This window comes from Corvus moneduloides, chromosome 2 (assembly GCF_009650955.1).
Source record: "Corvus moneduloides isolate bCorMon1 chromosome 2, bCorMon1.pri, whole genome shotgun sequence".
Taxonomy (NCBI): domain Eukaryota; kingdom Metazoa; phylum Chordata; class Aves; order Passeriformes; family Corvidae; genus Corvus; species Corvus moneduloides.
The window spans coordinates 8634816-8657550 of NC_045477.1; the positions used below are offsets into that span (position 1 = coordinate 8634816).

The 22735-nt window shown below is 36.5% G+C and overlaps 1 long non-coding RNA gene across 1 annotated transcript; it reads left to right on the plus strand.

Moving 5' to 3' along the window:
- Window positions 1-13765: 13765 nt before the first annotated feature.
- On the plus strand, window positions 13766-15436 carry LOC116440479. Its single transcript, XR_004238632.1, has 4 exons — window positions 13766-14053; window positions 14137-14231; window positions 14666-14739; window positions 15336-15436. It is a non-coding gene; the product is annotated as an uncharacterized LOC116440479 (long non-coding RNA).
- Window positions 15437-22735: the final 7299 nt, after the last annotated feature.

The following is a 22735-nucleotide window of genomic DNA, read 5'->3' on the forward strand; positions in this document are numbered from 1 at the left end:
TCTAGTTCATTTACTTAGACATACACACACTTCCATATCATTTAGGAGGAAACCCAAACATGCTTTTTGTCATTTGTGGCTAAGCATCAGTAGTCCGAATTATTGTTTCACTCATACTTACTGTTGCCATTATTATGTTTCTCTAGTCACCTTCCTTGACTTGCAAACTTCTCTCACAGTAATAGATATTTCAGATAGTTTCATTACATGCCACCTCCGTTTGCATCATCTATACAACACGTTCTTCATGCAGAAAGTGGAAGCTACTTTTATCATTCAAAATCATGAATGCAGCTATGGGCCAGAATCATCAGAGGCTGTACAGACTGCAGAAAATATTGCCTTTTTATGGTAGTCAGTTGCCTGTAACTCACAGAAGATTTACTGCAATAAAAAGAGAAAGCTCTTCAGGATAACCTTTAAAGTGTTGTTTCCACAAAGGATGACTTGAATTCTTACTAAGAATGTCTAAGTGCTCCAGCAGTGGGAAAAAAAACAAGGGAGGTTTTGAATCATGGGCCTTTATGCCCATGACACATTACCTTCCAGATATCACCATTCACACTTCAATCTGTCAAACGGCACCATGGGGAATACAGGCTAATGCAGCCATCTCCTGCTAAGGACATAATATCAACGATTTTATCCTGCCATGCACCCAAAAGAGAAATATGGTTAAAGATAACCTCTGGACACTTAGCACGGAGGTGCATTATGAAAGGTGAGCACTGAAACACCATGTGAGACTTCTATTGAATATATTCTTTCCTGCTAAAATAGCTTGAGGCTGGATGGATTTGTTACCAAAATGGAGTTAAATGGGAGTTAAAACAATGTACAGACAAGGTCGTCTTGTTTGAACTGCAGGAATGCCTGAACCTACAATATGAGTGTGAGGTCTGCAGTTAAATCTTGATAGTATTGAACATTACCACCAGGAATCATCAGCCCCTATTGTATGAAAAGCAGTTTTGCAACTGAATGTAAGTTTCAAGAGTGACTATCAGGGATCTCTAGAGCTGCTTTTGTTGGGTTAACGTCTACTGAATTTTAATCTGTAGAGAGAAACTCAGCTAAATGACTTCGTCAGAAGGTAATGGGGACTCCAGGCCAGACTTTCTGTTCTGCTCCAGATGGTTTTTAATAGTTAAACAAACTGTATTTGAAATTAAGTCCTTTAATCTTCTAGTAGAGGGGTTTTTTTTTGGAGGGGTGCTTGGTTTTTGGGTGGAGTTTGGTGTTGAACCATGAATGACTGTGGGGAATCACAAAAAGTCAAAAGGATTTTAGGTGTGAGAAACAGAAGCAGGCCTCAGGAAATAAAGCAAGTGATTTAGAATTCAGCTTTGCCTGGGAAAATTAGAAGAAGATATAGTTATAAGCAGCAAGGACATTAAAAGACAATGGTTAGTTCTTAGGCTTGGCCTAGATGGATATTGAAGTTGCAAAAAGTATATTTAGTTAGAGAGATAAGTTTAAGCTTAATAATGGGATGTTGTACGTTATTATACAAGGTATAACAAGTGACTATTGTGTACAATGGAGGTATGTGTGGTATTATAGATAGGTTAAGACAGATGTCTGTAACATTTAGAAGCACGTTATTGGCCAAAAGGCTTTTAAGAATGCTTTGCAACCAGGAAATAGGAGAATGTCTCTGTGTCAGCATGAGCTCTGTACCAATTTTGTCTCAACTCTGGATGTGAGACTGATAAACTAATAAAAGCTCCTGGAACGCTTGTCCGGGCCCGCCGTACCGTTTGTCGGAGATCGCTGGCAAATGACTCCATTCATAGCTGAACAAAATTTTGTCTTTAAATATTGGGGTTTCAGCAGTTGAGAATCCATGTTGTGCTGCTCTATGGATGACTAATAATGGGATAGAGCAATTCTTAGTTGGTCTAAGAAAATCAGGCCCGTGGAGTTCAGCATATCTGTGTTTCCGTGTGCTGTTATAACTCCTCCTTCTCCGTCCCATCAGTAACATTTTAACCTTTTGTTCAGTTCCAGCAGAACAGGCAAAGCATAGTTTTATTCAAGGTTTTTGAAAATAAGTTTCCGGGCAGGAAAATGCACACTATCAGTGTTGAAATGTGAAAACTAATAGCAGATTGTTATTGCAGTATGAGACACACTTCCCTAGGGAAGAAAGCATTTCTCAAATGTACCAAGAGCTTTGTAAGCTCTTCCTCTAGGTTTGCTCATCAAAACTAATACTCATGAGACCTTAAAACAATGGAAGCAGACTTCCTTAGCTGTGATATTTGACAACTGCTTCTTTGCCTCTAGACTTCCAGTGGGAATCAGGTCAATTGAGTAGTGACAAGCTAATTATGGTGTGAAATCTGGCTGTTTTATCTTCATGATTTCAGTTCAATTCCCCCATGGAGGCTTTTACATCATGAGGAACCCAGCACTGCAGCAGAGCACATTGCAAACCAGAGACTTCCACTGTGAAGAACTTCCTTCTTGAAAAAAGAGATTAAAAACTTTGGCAAAAATGCTGCACTTCAAACCCTCACCCATTTCAGCTGGTAGATGCATAACTTCTCTGACGTTCTGCAGGTAATAATTTGCCTTGAAGGCTTCCAGTTCATAGAGAGCTGGCTTGTCTTCTTCCCAAAAGGGAGGGACTGCTTTCATAAGTTTCCAGCAGGAAGACAGAGCAATATATGAAAACAGCCTGTACTCTTTGCTCTGTAGATTAGAGAACTTCCTTATATCTTCCTTCACTTTATAAATAGAAATTTTTGGAAGAATTTAACTGAATTTCAATCAGAGTGTAATTTTATTTTCGTAAAAAAATACACACACCCCAAGCCCCCCTGCCCCTCAATCCCTATTTAGGGGTTTTGGGTTGTTTCAAGAACTAGATAGATTTCAGATAATGCACTTCAAGAGAGGAATTTTGTGAGTGAGTTGTGAGACCCCTTGACTAGAGAGACTCCATTGTGAATACCTGACAAACAACTGACTGCAGACAACTGAATAACCACTTTACCAGGGCAATATGAAGAAAATTAAGCTGACTTTTAGCTAGTGACAAATCATATATTTCTGATTGAAGTCTCATACAACAGAATGGACTCTATTTCTTTGAAGCTATTTCCTTGAATGTATCTTTAAAGGGTATATTATTAGACTGTCCTAATGCAAAATGATCAGCTGAAACTAATCTCCCTAATGAGGTTCATTTGCTCTTTGACAAAGCAATAAATAGTTTTCTCAAGAAAAAACTTAACTAATAGTTGAGCCACAGCCTTATAATTAATTTTTTTCTCTGGTGGTAGCAAGCATAGAAACAAACAGTAAATTTTTCATTTGTTCGTCTCTTCAGAGCAACTGTTTAGCACAGATATGCTTGATTAATGGATTTAATTTGTTCCCTTCTCCTCTAGTCAGTTTTCATATTACACTGGTTATCAGAGGATGGGACAATAATGTGGCTACTCTCATTGTATTGTATTCCATCAGTGTCAGGGCTGCCTTCTAGCTCCAGGTCTGCATCTTTAACCTTTGCAGTCCTCCCAAATCTTTCATCAATCTGTGTTACAGTCACCTTGGGAAGGAAAAGCAGAAGCACTCAGTCAGCACTTACAAGTAGTAAAGTGTGTCATTATTTCTTACAAAATGCTGGCAGCAGTGCACCTTTCATTTCCCATAGAAATATGATTTGTGAGATGAACAACCCTATGGTTAAAAGAGGAAAATGTAAATTAATCATCTGCTTACTACTTGTATGTTTTATTTATTTTTATGTGTGTGTGTAGATATTAGTTTTCTCTGGTTTTATATTTCGAGTAAATGTATAAATTATGTGGAGTTTTTAACCTCATGGGGTGTATATATATATACACACTATATTTTGCTGATTTTAAATCTGATTACTACTATTACTTATATTTTGTATGCCTGGTTCAAGCAACATCATAAAAAATAAGACAGACTTCAAAAACTTCCATTTCCCAATGTTTGTTCCCTCCCAGCAGAGCAAATATAATCAGAGAGACTTGCTAAGGTTATTCCAGGTTTCAGGCTAGAAAAGGGCTGCATAATTACAAGGTGCCATGTTCCTTCAGTTTCTATTATACTCAGAAGGAGTTTAACCAAATTTAGTGGGAAATATATCACTTCTGTAAATGGTATATTACATGTTTATGTAATAAATCAAGTTTAAAAGATCATTAAGAACTACTGAAATAAAAACCTGTGTTGGAGAGCCACTGTGGGCATGCATCATATACGTTCTTCGAGGATGATGGCACGCAACTGGGAAAAATAATTGTGGTGAATTTGTAATTTACATTCAGATTTAGTGATTCAGCACACTATATAAATGAGTTATGTATTTTCTGAGATGTCAGATGCATTTCAGTACTGGACAGCAGTACAGATACATGCATTCTGATTTCAGTAGTGTAGAAATGCTGTAAGAGAAAGCCTGGGCCAAAGAACTTTTACAATTTTAGTAGACAAGAACAATTACACGGTGAAAGAAAATGAGATGAGGATGAGTTGCCCCAAGTCCCAGAGCAAGCAGGTGTCGTAGCCAAGTGTGAGCCTGAGATCTGGATCCTGCTCAGATGCAGCTGCCTATGTTGTTTCTATTTAAGGGCCTTCTGCCCATATTATGTCTGACATATTTAGTTTAGGAGGACTGAGAAATACCATGATGCTCACTAGACATTTTAATACTAGTCATATCAGGAGGAAAACCACCTGTTATGCAGAGTTTACCTTAGAAGAACAATATACCCTAAAGCCTTCATTTGTTAATGACAATAAGGGCCTGACAAATTGTGAAATATTGGTGCAGGATTTTCTCATTCATCAGCATAGCACCATTCATTTTTTCTATTTCAAAATGCGAGCATCAATGTATTTATGAATTTAACTTTTCTTTTACCTGAACCTCTAGAAAGGGAAATTGTGAAATCAAACTTTAAAACTCCATGATTCATTTTAAATACTTTCTTACTTCGGTAATTTCATTATGATCAAGACATCTAAAGCCAAATGTAAATGAACAAATTAAAAATACAAAAAAAAAAAAAAAGGTGGTTGTCTATTTAACAATGAGATCTTTTAGGAATAATTTTGAAACTAATATTGACCAGGGTGACAGTTTTGAAAATTGGCATTCTAGTCCTCAGTTTGTTGGTTTTTTTTTTAAGTTAGTAGATTTTCTTGTGTTTGTTCCTTAAAAATTTTTCCCCCTCACTCAGTTAAAGACAGTTTGGTTTGCCAAGGCAAGTTCAGGATGGTCACACACGAATATTTGGTTCTCCTGATTTTGAAAATAACTGAACCGAATTAGTTTTGGTCTTATTAAATCAGGAATTTTTATGTCTCAGTGAGTATACTTGAAACTCCAAAGGAAAGAAATAGTCATATTTTATCTGTGTGGTATTATTTTGCTCAGTATAATGTACATGCAAAATTTCTATGTGGAGCCTATTTAAAATTTCTGTGCAATTAATTTTTACTTTAGAGAGAACATAGTATACAATTAAGTAAGGCAAGCATTTTTTTCTATGATGTAAATCCCTATTTGTGTAAGCTTTCAGGAAACAACAAATCTGGAAAAACATTTTAATAGTTTTATCTTTAAATTATAGAAATATTGCAGCTAAAAGCCTTTTAAATGAAGGTTTTTAACTACCTGGATTAATTGACTTTTATTACCTTTTATCACTTGCTTTCAAGGTTAGCTTTACAACTAATGTGGTTGACATAAGGGAATTGAAACAAAACTGTGAAAATCCACACAAAATAGCCAAAAGCTGATAGCTTTTGTAAAAAGAAATTAATAGACCTTTCAAACAGACAATGTCGTTTTAAAGATCCCATCCCCTGTCTGTTGATAATAGCTGCTCTATGTTACAGAACAGAAAAGAGAAGCAATCAAACAGAGAAAGGCAAAAAAAACCCCAGACTTCTAATTATGTGTGGCTGGTAACGTTGCTTCACTAACGGTTTGTAAAATAGGAGCCCTTTGTTCATTCCTCAAATTTCCTGAGCTGATCTCTGCCTCAGGCTGAAGTCTGCCAAGATTACTTGAGCCAAAAGAGCTCAGGGCTTTCTAAGAGCAAGGCACAATTTTCTTCTACAGAGTCAGACACAGGAACCAAAGTGGGTTAGGGAGAGACTGAAACAAGGGCATCTTTTATATGTTTCCAGTTAACTCACCTGAGTCTTTCTACAAATGTACCATAGCTCTTTGTAGTTTTTAAATATTCGATGAGTCGTAGGTGTTTCTTTAATTCCAACAGAATTTCAACACTTTGGAGGCCAAACTACAGGCATGCTAATGAATTCAGTGAGTATTTGAAAGTAAATTTTTACCTGCTTCCTATTTTGATAGAAAAAAGAACAACCTACATCCTGAAAAGTCTGATGTGGACACAGAAAATCACTGAACTTTTTCTCAGCATGTGATCTGAAAAGGCATTGAAAAAGCCACTGTTATGTGGGACGGAGCCCTGCTCTGCTGGGCATGGCTGAACACCTTCCTGGCCATGGCAAGCAGTGAATGAATTCTTTATTCTACTTTGTTTGCATGTTGAACTGGTTTTCTCTCAGTCCATGAACTTTCTCACTTTTGCCCTCCCAATTCTTTCCCCACCTCACTGTGGGGTAAGTGGCTGTGTGATGTTTAGCTGCCTACCAAGGTTAAACCACAAAAAAAAAAGAGAAAAAAATCATGTTTAGTCCTACACAGTAATTGGGGGATACAATAAAAGTACTTTTACGAGTAAATGCCTTTGGCTCCTGTAGGTAAAAATGGAGAATAATACAGCAATTAAACTGTAATTCACCTCTTTCTCTATCTGTACAGCAAATAAGGTTGCCTTTAGTTCTGCAAGTTCCAAGCTAAGGAATGCTTTATAAGATTATCTCAGCGATGTTTTGTTCTCATGTAATGCTGTGTGTACATGTGCCCCCTGGCACATAACAAAGTATCTCTTCCAACTCTGTCATTAACATGAGAGCTAACAAGCCTGGAGATGACTTAGTGAAAGGTCAGGTGCTTCATTAAACCCACTTTTCCGCCACTGGAGATTTTCCAGTGATGGTGAGCTATGACAAAAACAGCCAAATTTACATTATACTCTGCACAATTAACTCCAGGAAAGTACAGGCAATTTAGGGGAATAACTGAGGAACTGGCCAAGAAGAATTATACACATCTGTACTAAACCAAAGTGCCTCAATGATCTGGCAATTAAAATATTGTTGTCTGTATAGAAGAGACCATTATGTCAAGCAGTTTGAGTGTGTAGTCCTTAGTCAAAAAAACAGGACATGAGTTTTTTCTCAGAAGAGACAATGGAAATCAGAAAACCTCCTGCCATAATCCGTAACATATTTCCAATCACTCAGGAGCAATTCTCACTTGGGAAGACTGTGAACGGTGCATTTTGATGCCATCTACGCCTGCTGTGTGCCCCATATAACCAGTAATCCTAATGGGGAAACAAATTCTGCATGTCTTCTATTTTCTACTTAAATACTCTGATCTGGCACTTTGACAGAGGAGGTCACAATCCCGAAGGCAATAATTCCCTTTTAAAGTCCTGTTGCAAAATCCAAGAACAAAAAAGAATGAAGTAAATACTGTTAATTTGAAGAAGGCAGCATAGAATTAAGTTTTGGTGGAGGACCAGTTGTTATACTTGTATTTGAAAGAGGCAAGGTAATTTCCTGGATGCTTATCTCACAATTTTCCCCTGTTTTTAAAAAAAACCATTAACCATTTTCCTGCCACAAGAAGAGTTGTGCATTTTACTTGAAGGGAAGAAGTACAATTTTTCTAATTAGGTAAGATTTTTTACCATAACCTACTTGTAGTACAACAAATACGCATAACAAGCAAACCCAGAATGAAGACCAGGAAGCAAATGAAAAGAAATGAAATATATATATAGTTTGATACAGTTAACTTGGGAAATTAGTGTATTCATGTGGTGTAATAATCTATTTTTTAATAATTTCATTTTCTGAAACCTGGTGTAAACTAAACCAACCTCAAAACTTCCTCAATTTTTTTACAATACCTGAGAATAGCAACCCCCTACCAAATAAGCGAGATTAGTCTAATGAATACTATTGTAAGACTTAAATTCAGTTCTGTTCTGTACAAGAATTTTCCTTTGAAAAAAAGTCAGTTGGAAATCAGTTAGCATTTCTTTACTTCTCCAGATACCAAGAACACAACTTACTGACTCAAATATTACATGACAGCAATGGTGATTGAGATGTTCTAAACTATGATACTGATGGTGGAATATTCATTATGAAAAATAGAAATATTTAGTTTGGGGTGTTTTTAAGAAAATATCTTTATTCTATGAATAGCTCATACTGCAAGATATAACGAAAATACCTCAGTTTATTTTGGTTGATTGGTGTTTATTGCACAGATGTACATCATGGAATTTTAAAAAGTTGATTGATCTCTATCATTTGCTATTTCTGCTGTGGTTTTGCTGCTGTTAAACTCTTGCACAACTGACATATACCAGAAATAGAAATACAACTTGACAGCTGGCTTGTTGAGAATACATTGCATAAATGAGGTTTGGCTTCTTGTTGTCTTCTAAATGGAGCTTCTGGTAATGGTAGATTTCTGTAAAATCCTAAATAATGTTTCCTGGATTGGATGTGAACAGAACATATCCTTGACACCAGCAGAATACTTGCAGTGGCTGGTATCCCCTTAAACTAGAATTGTTGGAAAGGAGGTAATTTGAACACTTTTTTTCTCCATTTTGTTCCAAAGTTTCTGATTACACCATTTAAAGAACACAGATTTAGGTATTTCAGGAGGCACTGGTAAACAAGAGAGTGAACAAAAAGTCTCAAAAAAATTGAAAGTACTTAAGATTCCTAAACATAATAAAACTCAGGTCCCTGCCCTTCTTTATTACATCCTATTTAGTGTACAAATGCAGGTATGCTATCACAGTCTGTGCTCTCATCTCATATTTCTGTGAAATTGCATCTGGTAAACTTTCTTTATAATGCTTTTTGTAGTATTTGTGTTTAAACAAGACAAGTTACTCTGGTGCCATTTGAACTAAGGTTTTCACACACTATTTTCGTGGATAACAAAGGACTTGAGGACCCTCAAGACCTGAGGTCATTTTTTTTTTTGTTGTGCATTTACATGTCAATGCCTTTCTGATAAAAGCTGCAAAGAAAAACATATTCCAGACAGACTTTTGTTTGGGTTGTCCTACTTCTAACAGAGAAGATAACAGTTAATGTACAGCTTTACACTGAGGTGGGGGAGATCTTGTCAAGGATTGCAAAGAAAGCATGACTGTGCTCACAACATATCTCCCAGCAAATGCAGTCCCTCTTATGAATGGGGACAGTGACATAAAGTGTGATATGAGGCAGATTAGCTGCATCTCGATGTCTTCTGCCAGCACATTATGTTCATGTCATGTTCTTGAATTTCATTTTGCAGATAAGCCCTATGAGTAATTGTAGCATGAAACTTAAAATTGTAATCTACTTTTGATGTATGGAAACAGAGGCAATTAGATTAAGAGAATCTTTCAAATGACATTGCATGTTATTTAGCTCTTGAGTACATGGTTTTTACAAGCACAGTTTTTCTCCACTGCTTCTCTTTAAATGCTTTCAGTCTCCAGCAGACCACAGTCAAAGGCAAGAGGAATGAATTGGTCACGAACAAGCTCTTGAGTGAGTGGGTTTCCCCTTAATGCAGCAAGTCCTAATGGTCTTGCAAGCCTGTGTGGCATTTGTGTGTAACACATAATGTTATACATTATCCTAATAGTCTGAGTGCCATTAATATTCCACCTTAAGCACCAGTAATTACTATTCAAATGATATTTAGCCTAAAAGCAGCATCTGAGTATATTCCACCACCCCACCTTTCTCCCACACATCTCTGTCAAATGTCAGAAGTGATTAGAAGATGGATCATATGATTCTCTAGCTGTTCCTTAGAAAACTTTTCAAAACTCTTGTGAAATACAATAAGCAGAGCATTCCATTTGAATGTAGTGCAGTTCATCTTTCTGCGAAAGGAATAATTTCCAGGTTTAACAAAGGAAACTCAGTTTTCACAGGGATGTCATAAACCAGGGTGAGGTCGTTCTGCACTCCTGAGAAAATTAAGACATCTCCAATCAACCTATGTGCAAGGAAATCTGCTGAAAAATACTGATCTCAGGTATTAGTAATAATGATCTGCTCATCAACCTGGGTGCTCTGAAGGACTAGAAGTCATGTGAAACTGGGGGAATAGGAATTTCTTGAAAAAAATGTTAATTGTTTTGTGTGGTTTTGATAGGGGATTTTTTTGTTGTTGTTTGGTTTGTTCTTTTAGCAAATCTCAGTTTTAAATACTAAGATTAGCCATAGGTTTGATTTTGGAAGTTCCCTTCCTCACTTCACACTAAACATAGTCTATCTAGATGACATATCTTCCTGCTGTATCTTATAAGTGATTCTTCTATGGATTCATATTTGTTCAGAGCTATGAAAGATAACTATCTCACTTTACAGCTGAAGTTAGTAGTTTCCTCAGTAACAGGAACATAAAAAACCCATAAGGGTCATGTTGGGAAATTGCTCACTTAATGATGTTAAGCGCTGAAATTTCACATCATTATAAAGAATTGTTAGGGCAGAGTTGTTTTGCAAGCAGCTACTTTCCTCTCTGATGTACTTGCTTTGCTTTGGGAATTAAAATTATCTTTGCATGTAACTCGTGGAAAGATGAATCACTGCATAGATCCCCTCTTGTAGACAGCAAATGAATATTGCAGAGGCATTTTATTCCATTATTGCTACTCTGTGCCGTGTCTACCATTTCACAAATACCTTTAAACTGAAGATCAGTCATAATATGTGTAAGATTTAGCATAAAGAGGAGTTAACATGTATATTTTCTGTGCTCAAGCAACAGACTGGCCCCTCTGGCATGTGTATTTACAAACAAATCCACTTTGCTGGCAGTTACCATTGCAATCAGTTAGCCCTGCATTCACTTCTTGGCTGCTGTAAAACTGTTTCTCAGGAAAATAATTTTAGTGAGATGGACTTGCCATAGCTACCTGGTTTCTAATGATCTTTAGTGACTGATGCTAGGTTTTATTTGTTGCAGGGAAAGGCTTGGATACCCACAATTCCTACAGACTTCAGCAGAAGTCAGTGAGAACACTTTATTTACCCTGGCACTTGTGTTTGGGCAATGCCCTGATAAATAACACTTAAGTCATCAGGTAAACCTGAAACAAGATGAACTTTTGTTTTGTAGGCCTCTGAAAGTGCCCTTCTAGGACTTTTTGGGCTAAATGCATACTATCCTGTGGGCTTAGTCTCAGGACTTCACACCTGTAAATTCTGAGGGTTCTTTCCCTGGGACTGCTGCAGTGACTCAGTTTGAGCTGCTCAGGGATTTTGTGTACAGTCACTTTGAAGAATGTATTTTCCGCAAGTCAACTTTCAAGGAACAGTAATTGACAGAATTTCCTTTGTTTGAACCCAAAGACACACATATAAATAAACTTATCAGTAATGTCCCTGTATATCTTCAAACTTTTAAGTATCCTTTAGGTTTTCTGTTGCAAAATACCTTTCCTGGCCTGTTTTGTTTCCCAGGTCCTGCTACTCTGTCCTTTCTAAGTCTTGAACATCCTAGTAAAAGATCTGTGCACCTCATGCCAGTGAGGGGAACTTGCAGCTTGTCAGAAAAAGGGACAAAAGACAAAACAGTGATACAGAAAAATAATAGTTCCTCTCACTTATATATGACGTTTTTTCCTTTGCATCCATCTTATAGTGCAAAACTAGTACTCCCCCAGCTCCAGATTCTGCTCAGCATGACATCATTTGATCCTTTGATTAAAAATGTTCATTCATAACTGCATGTTTTGTAAATCTCATGTAAATTATTCTTGAATGAATGGTATGAACACTTTTCATTATATATTTACTTGAAGATAGTGAAAAATGCTTGAGAAATTTTCCATAAAGACTTATAATATTTTAGGCTTAATATCTAGCTGATTAAAAGCTGTGTGAAGAAGACAGTGTAAATCTCTGATACAAAGGTAATTTTGATAAAACTTTTATTGGTTTTGAAGATCTTCTTTCATAAATAAGACAGATCCCAAGAGTTAGTATGCTTCTACAGTAGCAATAGAGAGCCAAAGGTAGGAAATCCTTTGCATTCCTTTGTGTGAGTTCCATTATTTTATAGGTGTTTGTTCCATGCTTGTTCTGTGGTTGTGAAATTTAAAAAAAGAAAAATAAACAAGCCCTGAGCATCTGTCTAGTCAAAAGACACAATAAAAATTTGGTTTTGGTTTTTTTTCACTTTTTTTTCCAAAGGAAATTTCAACATGAAAAGGTAAAAATCATGATTTAGTGTAATTTTGCTGGTCAAAATGAGAAAAAAAGATGTGAAGCCTGAATCAGAATCTGGCCTGCCCAAATCATATTCCTGCCTCCTAGCCACAGAGTATCTTTTCGTGTTTGTGATGTAGCTCTCTTATTAAATAGCACTTTTCTCTCTCCAGCATTGAGTCTTACATTATTGCTGACCACAATTTTCCTTCCAGATCTTTCTGTGCTGAATGAAGACAGTCTGCAGCCTGTCCACCATGGCTTATCATTTTTTCTTTCTAGATGTTAGTATCTTTATCAGCTAACAACCTTATTGAAACCCTTTCAGGCCAAGGCCAAGCAAAATGCTTTAGGGTTTGCAAATATAATGTATTTAAACTTAACTTCAATAATTTTGATGGAAATTATTTTGGAAGCATCAGTACAAGTGACTGAGTAGTTGCTTAGGAGTGGTTGGTAGCTTTGAGTGAGAAGATGATAAGTCTTGGCCAGGATCAGGGACAATGACTTCAGCTGCAAATTTCTTGTTCTGCCCTGGAAATCATGTAAGTGATTTATATGGATGGTGCTGTACCCCCTCAGGATGAGTGTCTCACTGGCCTGTTGCCTTTCGTGTTTGTCATTTCTAAAGTGCCTGATTTTTTTTTTTAAAGCTCTACATTTGATTACATTGAAATGAACCCCCACATTTAAAGACTACTGGGTAGGGGATGCAGAAAAATAATTTTAAACTGCTGTTCTCCTACCACTAAACAGAATACTTAAGAAAGAAGAAATCCAGTAACATTTGTTTAATTTCCCAGCTGAAAGACAAACACTAGTAAATCACTGCCACTTGCATATTTACCCTCCTACAGTGTCAGGAGGGTCTTATAATGTGATTTTTCAAGCTGGGTCACTGTTCCACAAACGTTTTTTTCCCTTGCTTTAACCATATATTTCTCCAATAAACATTGTCAGAAATTTTAATTAAAGCAAATAACATGGACCACTGGCTAACAGATCTTGAATCTTTAGTAAATTACTTAACTTTATTATTGTTTGTAGGGACTTAAGAGGCAATGAAAATACCTCATTACAAGTGGAAACCTCCCAGAAATAGAGGGTTTGGGTTCAACACGTGCATGGTGCAAATAATAGCTATAAAACTGGAAGGAAGGTTTACTTTTAGAAATATATTTTAAAGCCCAAATAAACCAACTAAAGTGTTATTTCTCTTATTAAACACTACACTAAAAAGAGCAAAGGAAAAAGTTCTCCTAGCTGGAAGTGTTATCAGACAGCACATCTATATGAAAATTAACTCAGTGAAAAGAATTCATAAATTTCTGACAGAAAATAAATTATTATGTAAAGAGAAAAACAAGGAATTACATCCTTACAAACAAACATTTTTACTCAAAGATCTGTATCCCTTACACTTGTTCTCTACAGATGTGTCCATCCTTCAGGACTACTCTCCATTGTAAATCCAGTAAGTGGCCTAAAGCCACAATATTGAACATTTTTTGTGATCATGATAACAATTTGACAATTAAACACTGGTTTAAATAACACTGTAAACCTATTGTTAAAGTAAAAAACAACAACAACAACAAAAAAACCTGCTTGTTTTCTTTTTTTGCAGAGAGGGAAAGGATTAAAGGACCACTGCTCATTATAAGTATGTTCAGCAGAAATAATCTCACCTAACCTCACAGTTGTTGTTGTGGGATCCATAAATTTTTCTCTTTTCACTCTTTTAAGGGCCGATGCATTACCCATGAAAGTCGATGGAAGGTTATCAAGACTTACAGGAATAATTTACCACAGCTAAACATCTGCTTTGTCTTCAGAGATATGTAAGCAATCAGTCATGTTTGAGTTTCATAATATGTTACACACTACTACGTGTGAGTCAATAAGAATTATGTGAGTATAGATTTTTTTATTTTTAAAATAATGTATTTTGTTAAATGTTGATGTAATAATTTGACCTGCATTTTGTTGGGTCATATGAAGAGAGGGTCATTTGTGTTATTTTGGGAACTATTGCAAGAAAAGAACTATGTAAAGTATTATTTTATGATGAAACATAGGAGGAATGTAATATACGCTCCTAAGGTCTCTATGAAAATTACTACAAATATTACTATAAAGTTTTAATCTTTTTTCAATACTGTCTCACTAAAAATTGTTTCCTTCACACCCCTTAAATAAGTGTTTGTTGATAAGCAAATTTTAAAAGATCTGCGTTGTGAATCCTGAGTAACGCAGTGATTTCATTACTTCACAGCACCTGAAGTACTTTAAGAATGAGACATTTGCAGTTTCATATTTGTAGTGTAAGTTACTGAGAAGAAAGAACAGGTAAGACCATTTATAAATCGAATCAGAGTTAAAGAATGAATCTTTTTGATTCTAACTTTTTAGAGGTAAAGGTGGCACCACAAATAGAAGCAGACTTTAGCCTGCTGTTGTAACCTTTTATCAGAAATTATGTATAATGGTGCTTCAGGAAATGTTCATTCTGTGGTTAACAAAATGGGGCAGATTTCCCTCTAATATTCCAGTCCGTCTGGTAGAAAAGTTGCTGCCTCCTATTAAACTTAATGGCAGTTTCAGAATAAGTTATTTGATAACAGAACAAGCCTGTCATAACTCTTTTTCTGGTAGCTTCTTCTGTCAAAATGCTACCTGAAGCATAAGGCTGGAAGATGAGTAATTTCTTAATATTAAATTGCTGAAATATACTGTATATTTGGTGCTCATGTCATGGTTAGGCTCGAAAAATACTGTATGTGATTTTGTTTTTTCTTTTAATAAATGTAGTTGGGGCTGTATACAAATGCATTTACAAGGCCTGAGATATATACAACCCTTTCTGTAAAGAAGAAACAAGTGTGTATCATTGTATTTTTCCATCATGTATTTAAAGAGGGACTCCATTTTTTTTCATTTTCTAGGTCAGTCAAAATGGGAGAAAAGAACTGAAGTGAACAATCTAGCAGGTGATGTAGTAATCTGCTATTTTAGTTGTATACATGTTGGTGCTACATAAATTGGATCTAAAAAATAAAAGACCAATCAAACAAAAATTCCTCGTTAAACTAAAATTCTTGTGTCTCTTTAGGGGAGAAACTGGCAACAATTAATGTGACAACTGCAGTCTCTCAAGTTATTCTATTCCTGATTTTCCCAATTATAGCAGCTAGGAGAAGTGGCATTAAATTAAATGGAAGTTAAGCTTGTGTATGAAAGAATTGCCTATTTTAACATAGCTCAGAAATTTTTAAGGCAAATTGCTCATAGATTAAGTATATACAAGGTACTGGTTCTTCCCTTTCTCACCTGATTTGCTGTTAAGGAAATCAATACAAAAAATCACTTTTTTTCTATAGATGTTATAGTTTTTTTTCAAGCTACATTTAGAAAGATATTTTCCTGTCGGAAACAGAACTCCTTTCTTAGACACAACAAAAATTCTTTTTTGGCCTCTCGGGATTGTATCTCCAACACTTGCAGTTATATTGTCCTACATGAGCATTTTTGTAGAGAAATGTAAAATTTTCCTCACTCTTTTTCAGCAGATGTTAACCTCTGCAGTCTGGGAATATTATTCGTTCATCTATGTCACCTTTGAACTGACAGGTTCAAAGTCCTTTTAAACTTTCAATTGCAGAAAAATTTTGCAAAGCAGAGAAAAGGAGTATATAACTTCACTTTTAACCAGTGTTATATAGGAGTTATTTAATTGAGGTATTGAAGTAGAAAGCCATATCCAGTTTGAAACTTGGCTGTGAATTTGGATAGACAGACTGCAAGTATGAAGTTTAGAGACACAAGGACTCTCTAGACTGAGAACCTCATAAAAAAATAAGGGATTTATTTGCCTCAGTTTTGGGATCTCTGATGAATATTAAAAGAAATTGACTACTGGAAGACAGACAACAAGAATCAGGTCCCATTATGGCTCTTCATACAGAGTATGGAAAATTAAGGCATCCAGACTGGATAAATACATGTGAAGTTTTGTGTCAGTGTCCTTGCTCTGAAGAAAATCCAGATGGCATCAATAGGTGAGTTGGCAGACTTCAGACCCTTTGAAAAGAAATATAGGCATGAAGAAGTCATACAGGGACTTCAAAAGAAAGACAAACTTTTGAAAATGGAAATCTATGAACAATTCAATAATTTCACAAATTATGTAATCTTAAGTACTTCTGCAGCTCCTTCAAAAGATGTTGTCCTCATATTGCCTCCCAAACCTGTCTAGAAAAAAGCTCAATGCTGGAACAGGGATGTCTATGGATTCAGTGCATGCTCTCTGTTATTATGAGTTTTTCTCTTTCATGTACCAGCACATTCCAGTTTCTTTGATTTGAAGATGTCTTAGAGTGATTCCTCTTGTGACAGCTGGAATAGTTTGGTGTTTCAGCTGATAGCTGCTATCTGGATAGAAGCTTGAAATTACAAAAGTATCATAATACACGAATTAGATAAGTGTTCTGATTACCTATAATTTCCATATATGTTATCTAATCAGAACAAATCTAAACAGAACATCCTTTCATTCTGAATAAACATTTCTAGTTTAGAGAAGGGTGACCAGTCTTGTAAGTCTATATTTAGGGAATGAATTTGTACCAAAACACAGCTGGTTATTGAAATTTGCTTAAGTAGAAAGTTTCAAAGCTGATGTTTGTTAGCATGGCTTAGTTGTTTAGGGGGTTTTGTGTGTCTTTCTCTTCAGACATATTGCCTAAGTATTTGCATTTTAGCTTTGAAAATTGTACGAAAAAATATTGTTTAAAGATAATAGCAATAAAATGGACAGTTTTCAAACCATGGAACAAAGGAAACGCAGATGAAAATTACTGTAATATGTGTGAGGAGAGAAATTCTAGTTTATGGAAATACAGTTGAATGATGTTTACCCAACCCACTGAAATAGAAAAAACAAGAAGTTGCAGCATACAAAGCCTATCATTATAATTCACTTAAAGACTGTGTCATCAGTTTGCTAGTATAGAAATCCTACCATTTTGGTTTGTGCAGTTACATGTGTGAAACTGTCCTTTAGCCCTGGAGCAGCTTTCCCCCCGCTGTGCAAAGTGCTGATGCAGGCTCTCTCCCCTCTTCCACAAAAAGACAAGATGTTATAGGAGACAGAGCTGTCTTTTGTGGTTAATTTATATACCCCCTGTTTTTTGGAATCTTTCCTTATAAAGGAATATTGTATTGTAAATATTTCTATAATTTTCAAGGGTAAAAATAACATAAAATTAAGCCAAAGTAGGTGGATGATTTGGCTTTAACCAGGAAAGCCTAAATTCAGTAAATACCAATGATCTACTTGAATATATCATATTGATACAGACTTTACATTTTTGTGAGAGTCTTACATAGCAGTATAAAAGCTCTGTGCATGTTTATTATTTGTGAATATACAATAAATTAAGTTTAGAGGGGGATTTCTACATGTGAATACACATATTTGTTTTATTAATGGCTATGTTGTGATGTATAGTAGATATCTATCTTCTATTTTTACAAAAAGTGCACTTTCAGCTTCTAAATCTTAAATTAAACTGCCACAGACTAATAAAAAAAGAAATAAAGTCTACTGAAATAAATTGCCTCTGAAATAGATTTAAACTTTGCAAGAATTATCAGCCTCTTACATCTAGCGAGGAAGGCAAAATATGAAGGAACTATTAAATTCACATCTCAGCGATTAAAAAACTCCATTTCTGTATCTGTGGTACATGAGATTGCAGCACTCTGAGATGTCTGTAAAACCAAGGAATCTGTAATGACGACTAAGGGAATTAGGGAACAGATTAAGGGCTAGATTGCTTACCAGAGGGGCTAAAGGGTTCACAGTTACTCAGACATACATATTCCCCCAAGTTGTCCTGTAAGTGAATGCTCCTCATTGGAACTAAGGGCAGCTGAAGCTGTTCTTCAAGATATATAACAGAAAAACTAGGCATATTCCACGTGTAGTTATGTTTGAAAGTCCATAACAAAGGAGGAAGGGAAGGGAGAAAATGAAGAAAATTTAGTTGGCTGATAGTCTCTAAGTAGGCTGAGTAAACCTCAAAGTGGAAACCAAGGAAAAATAATGACCAAAATAAAGAAAGCGAAACAAACCAATATTTTGCTTACTTATTAGCAAGTAACAGGTTTATTTAGAAAATAGACATTCCAGAAGAAAAATAGAAGCATAATTTTTGGGGATAATCTACCAAAGATAAGAATGGACCTTTACAAGACAATTACCAAATAACTGCAGGACTAGAAAACAAACACATAGGGTCCTAATGAGACATACACAGAAAAGACAGCATCAAGAAAAGGCAATATTAAATTAAGAGACTCCTGGAAGCAGAGTAGTTTGCAATAAATTCACACTGAATATCATATTCTCAAGAAAATCTAGGCTAGTGTGCCTCTCCATCTCTTCCTATGTTGCTGATGATTTGAGCTCAGGCAGCAGTTTCTCAGCCCAACTAATAATTAAGGAGGAAGAGAAGCAGTAGAGAAACATTAGATACTCTTTAATCAAACATTAATGGTATATAATAGACACTTACCTCCAATTTGGAGTCACAGATTTGAGGTGTGGGCTGTTCATTGGATAAGGAATTGGCTGGATGGATGCAGCCACTGAGTTGTGGTCAGTGTCTCTATGCCCAGTTAGAGACTGGACAGCCCCTCAGGGCTCTGTCTTGGGATCTTATAGCAGCTTTCCAGTACCTAAAGGGGGCTTATAAAAAAAGGAGAGTGACTTTTTACATGGGCACGTCATATTAGGACAAGGGAGAATGGTTTCAAACTAAACCAGGAGATATTTGGATTAGATATTAGGAAGAAATTCTTTCCTGTGTGGGTGGTGGAGACCTTTCCAACCCAAGACATTTTATGATTATTGCAGTATGCATGAGTTTTGTTTGCCTGTAATTTCTCAGAATAACAGCAACCTGAGCTACAAATTAAATTTAAAAAAAAAAAAAAAAAGTAGTGGAACTCTCCTAACTCAGTGGATTTTATTTTCCCTGTTTTGCCTGAAATGTGCTATGGTGAAATGAACTGGCAAAAATGAGGCTTAGAAACAGAACCTTGCTGCCATAACCAAGTTTTTTACAGGTGAAAGAATTATAAAGCAGTCATCTGCTTTGCAGTTGTGATTATTATTACTGGGAACAAAACCCACAGCTCTCCTTTTGATCCTAGTCACTGTTATCCATTACATGTTCCTTTCTTATAAAGACAACAGAATAAAAATTCAAACCTCTTTTGAAATCCACACAGTGGAAAGGCAGCAGCATTCCTATTTTTAGTCACAGTTAACAAGGAGAATACAAAATCCTCCAGTAAATTCTGCATGGCAAATAGCATTTGCAAGTGCACTTCCTATCTTTCCTTTATTATCTTTGCTGGAAGTGCAAATGTTGCAAATAGAGAGTGACTAAAATTAATTCAACAGTGTTAAATGATATAAGTATATAAGCCTTTATGAATATTATAGGAATAGTTATGTAATAATGTCTGTTATTTTAATAATATCAGTATAATCAATATTTAGAAATAATTTCTAATTGTATAAATATATAAACCAATTATTTTTATCTTTTGGAGTGTGAAACTTCATTAATTCACTCTCATGCCTCCTCTTTTTACATCATTGTTTTTATGAATGAGGAACTTTCGTTGGAAAAGAGGCAATTAGTAAAGTCTGCCCCCTGAGGTCCAGTGCAGGAGAACATGGCCATTTACTCAAACATCTGAGTCAGGAATACTCAGATGCAACACTCTGAGGCTATTCCCATTTCAGAAAGTCTAATCATGATCTGAAGTGTTTGTGTGTTGGATTTAATGATCATTAAACTCCAATGACTTCTCCTTGTTAGCTAATCATGTAGGTTATGTCTACACTAAAAATATTCACAGCTGTGTGCCCAGGTTGCATCACCATCAAGGTGCAAATACTGTTTTTCTCACAAGTGGAAAGGTCTAAAAGGTGAAGGCCTAATATAACTGGACTTTGGAGTTCCTGTCAGATTCAAAGGAGATGAGCTTTGTGAGGGCTTCAGTTGGTCTTCTTATAAAAATAAAAACCTGTCTCAATTTGCTGTGGGAGCAGAAAATTATATAAAAAAAAAAAGTTAATCTCACTTGTGGGCTTTTTCCAGCATGAGCAGTTAAAGCAGGTAATTCAGGCTGCTTAAAAATTCATTTACATATAATTACCTTGAGCAACTCTGTTCTCAGTGGTACAAGGTTGTTATCTGGCATATGTGAAATGAAATTCAAATCCCTGATCTGTCTAACTTATCAAATACCAAAAGACTGTGCTCTAAATTTAAACACTTTCAACAGAATCATTGCATAATTGAGTTTGTAGGTGGCCACTGGGGGTCACTTTGTCAATCCCCCTCCAAAGAACATGGCTAATTTCGGACTTAGATCCAACACTCAAGCTAGAGAGAGTGGTCCAAGCCTCGTCCAGTTGAGTTGTGAAAATCTCCAAGGGTGGAGAACACACAGATTCTCTAGCCAGCCTGTTCCACTGCTCTGCTGGAGCCCATTAGGAGAAATGTCTTTTTATATAGTGTCAGTGCGTAGTTGTGCCTGTTGCCTCTTCTCTGTGCACCCCTGAGAAAAGCCTGGCTCTATCTTCTCCATGACAGTGTCAGAGACGGAAAATAGTTCATGCCTCAAACATTGATATAAAGTTTTTCTCCTTATAAAGAAGCTACAACCAAAGAAGCTTCCCTGAAGAGTGGGACTTTGGACTGAAAGTCACACTGCTGATTAGATAAAGGGAAACCCATTGTTCAATCATCTCAGGCTGAGGGAAAGGTGTGCATCCACAAAAGGCCAAAGCCACCAGCTGCAACTATCCCAGGCTGAGTTTGGGGTGAGGGGAGAGCACAGCTCACAGAAGCCAGGTTTACACAGACTCTCCCTGAACCGAGGGGGGAGGAGGAGGTTTTGGGTGCGTGGTGCAACCTCTGGTGAGAGCCAATAAACACCCATCCTCCATTACACAAACAGGCCCAGCTGTGGAACCCCCAACCCCACAGGGCACATCCATGGGACTTTCCTGTGAGAGACAGCCAAGAGGGAGTCACAATCCATCAAAGACCCCTCAAAGTGCTCCCCAGAGGCTTGGCACAACCAGATGCAACAGATCCAGAGTTGGCAGTGAGAGACTGCCCCCCTTCCCCAGGGGGACATGCCTGGACATTGCTACCTGGCTCGAGGGTATATAAACCCATCCGATTCTGTGCTTTCTGGAGGGACCTTCACCACCAAGAACACCAGCTGGAGAGGATCAGCGGAACATGGTGGGGATCCACGGAGCGATGATATTTTCCTTATTCTGTCCACTCTCTTTCTGTCCCCCCCACCTATTTTCTATCCTATTTTCTTTCTTTTTTCTCTCTTTCTCTCATATTTACTATCAAATAAAACCCATACTATTGACTGGTCTCATTTGCACCTTAATTCGGGCAGAGGTATTTCTAAGAACCACAATAACTGGATCCTGACAGACAGCCACCCTGTGAGTGGTGAGAGACTGTAGAGACGCTCTGTTAGCTTTTCCTTCCTCACATTAGGCAAAGTCAATATTTCCAGTATGTTCCCCAGAGCCATTGCTGTGGCTGTTGTCCGGACTCTCTCCAGTTTGTTCAGCTTGAAGATGAGCATGTTCTGGTTGAAAATGTCCCTGCTCATTTTTACAGGGTTGAACTTGATGACTTTTTAAGATGTTTTCCTACCGAAACTGTTCTATGATTCTACAAACTCTCTGTCCCACTGAACAGGCTGCTCATCAACAACCAACATACAGATTTTCCAGAAGCAGTAGTAATTATAGAATAGAGCATTTTAGAGTTAATTTGAAAACAAAACAAAGAAAAACCCAAACAACACAACAAAACAAACAAGGAAAACCCCAGACCAATCTCCTTTGTTTATAATCTGAAAGAAAAGAGTTTTTCAGAAGATCCAAGGCCATTCATTTCTATGGAATTTTTAACTAGGCCACCCTTGTCCGATCCCCCAGAACAGTGCTATCCAGCTCCATACTATTTGGGATTCAAAAGGAGCTCTACAAAGGATGTAATTTGTCTCGGCTTTTTCAAACTCCAGAAATCAATCAAACTGGTGTATTCTGAGCACATTAGTACAGAAAAGCATATGCTCCAGTAAGCTTATTATGCAAGTGGGTTATGAATAAATTTCAAACAAACAGTGTTGTTTATTTAGGTTTTTAATACAACGTTAGTCATGACAAGGTTAGTCATGAGACATCCAGCTCACCATTTTTTTCATGGACAAAGAATAAAACCAT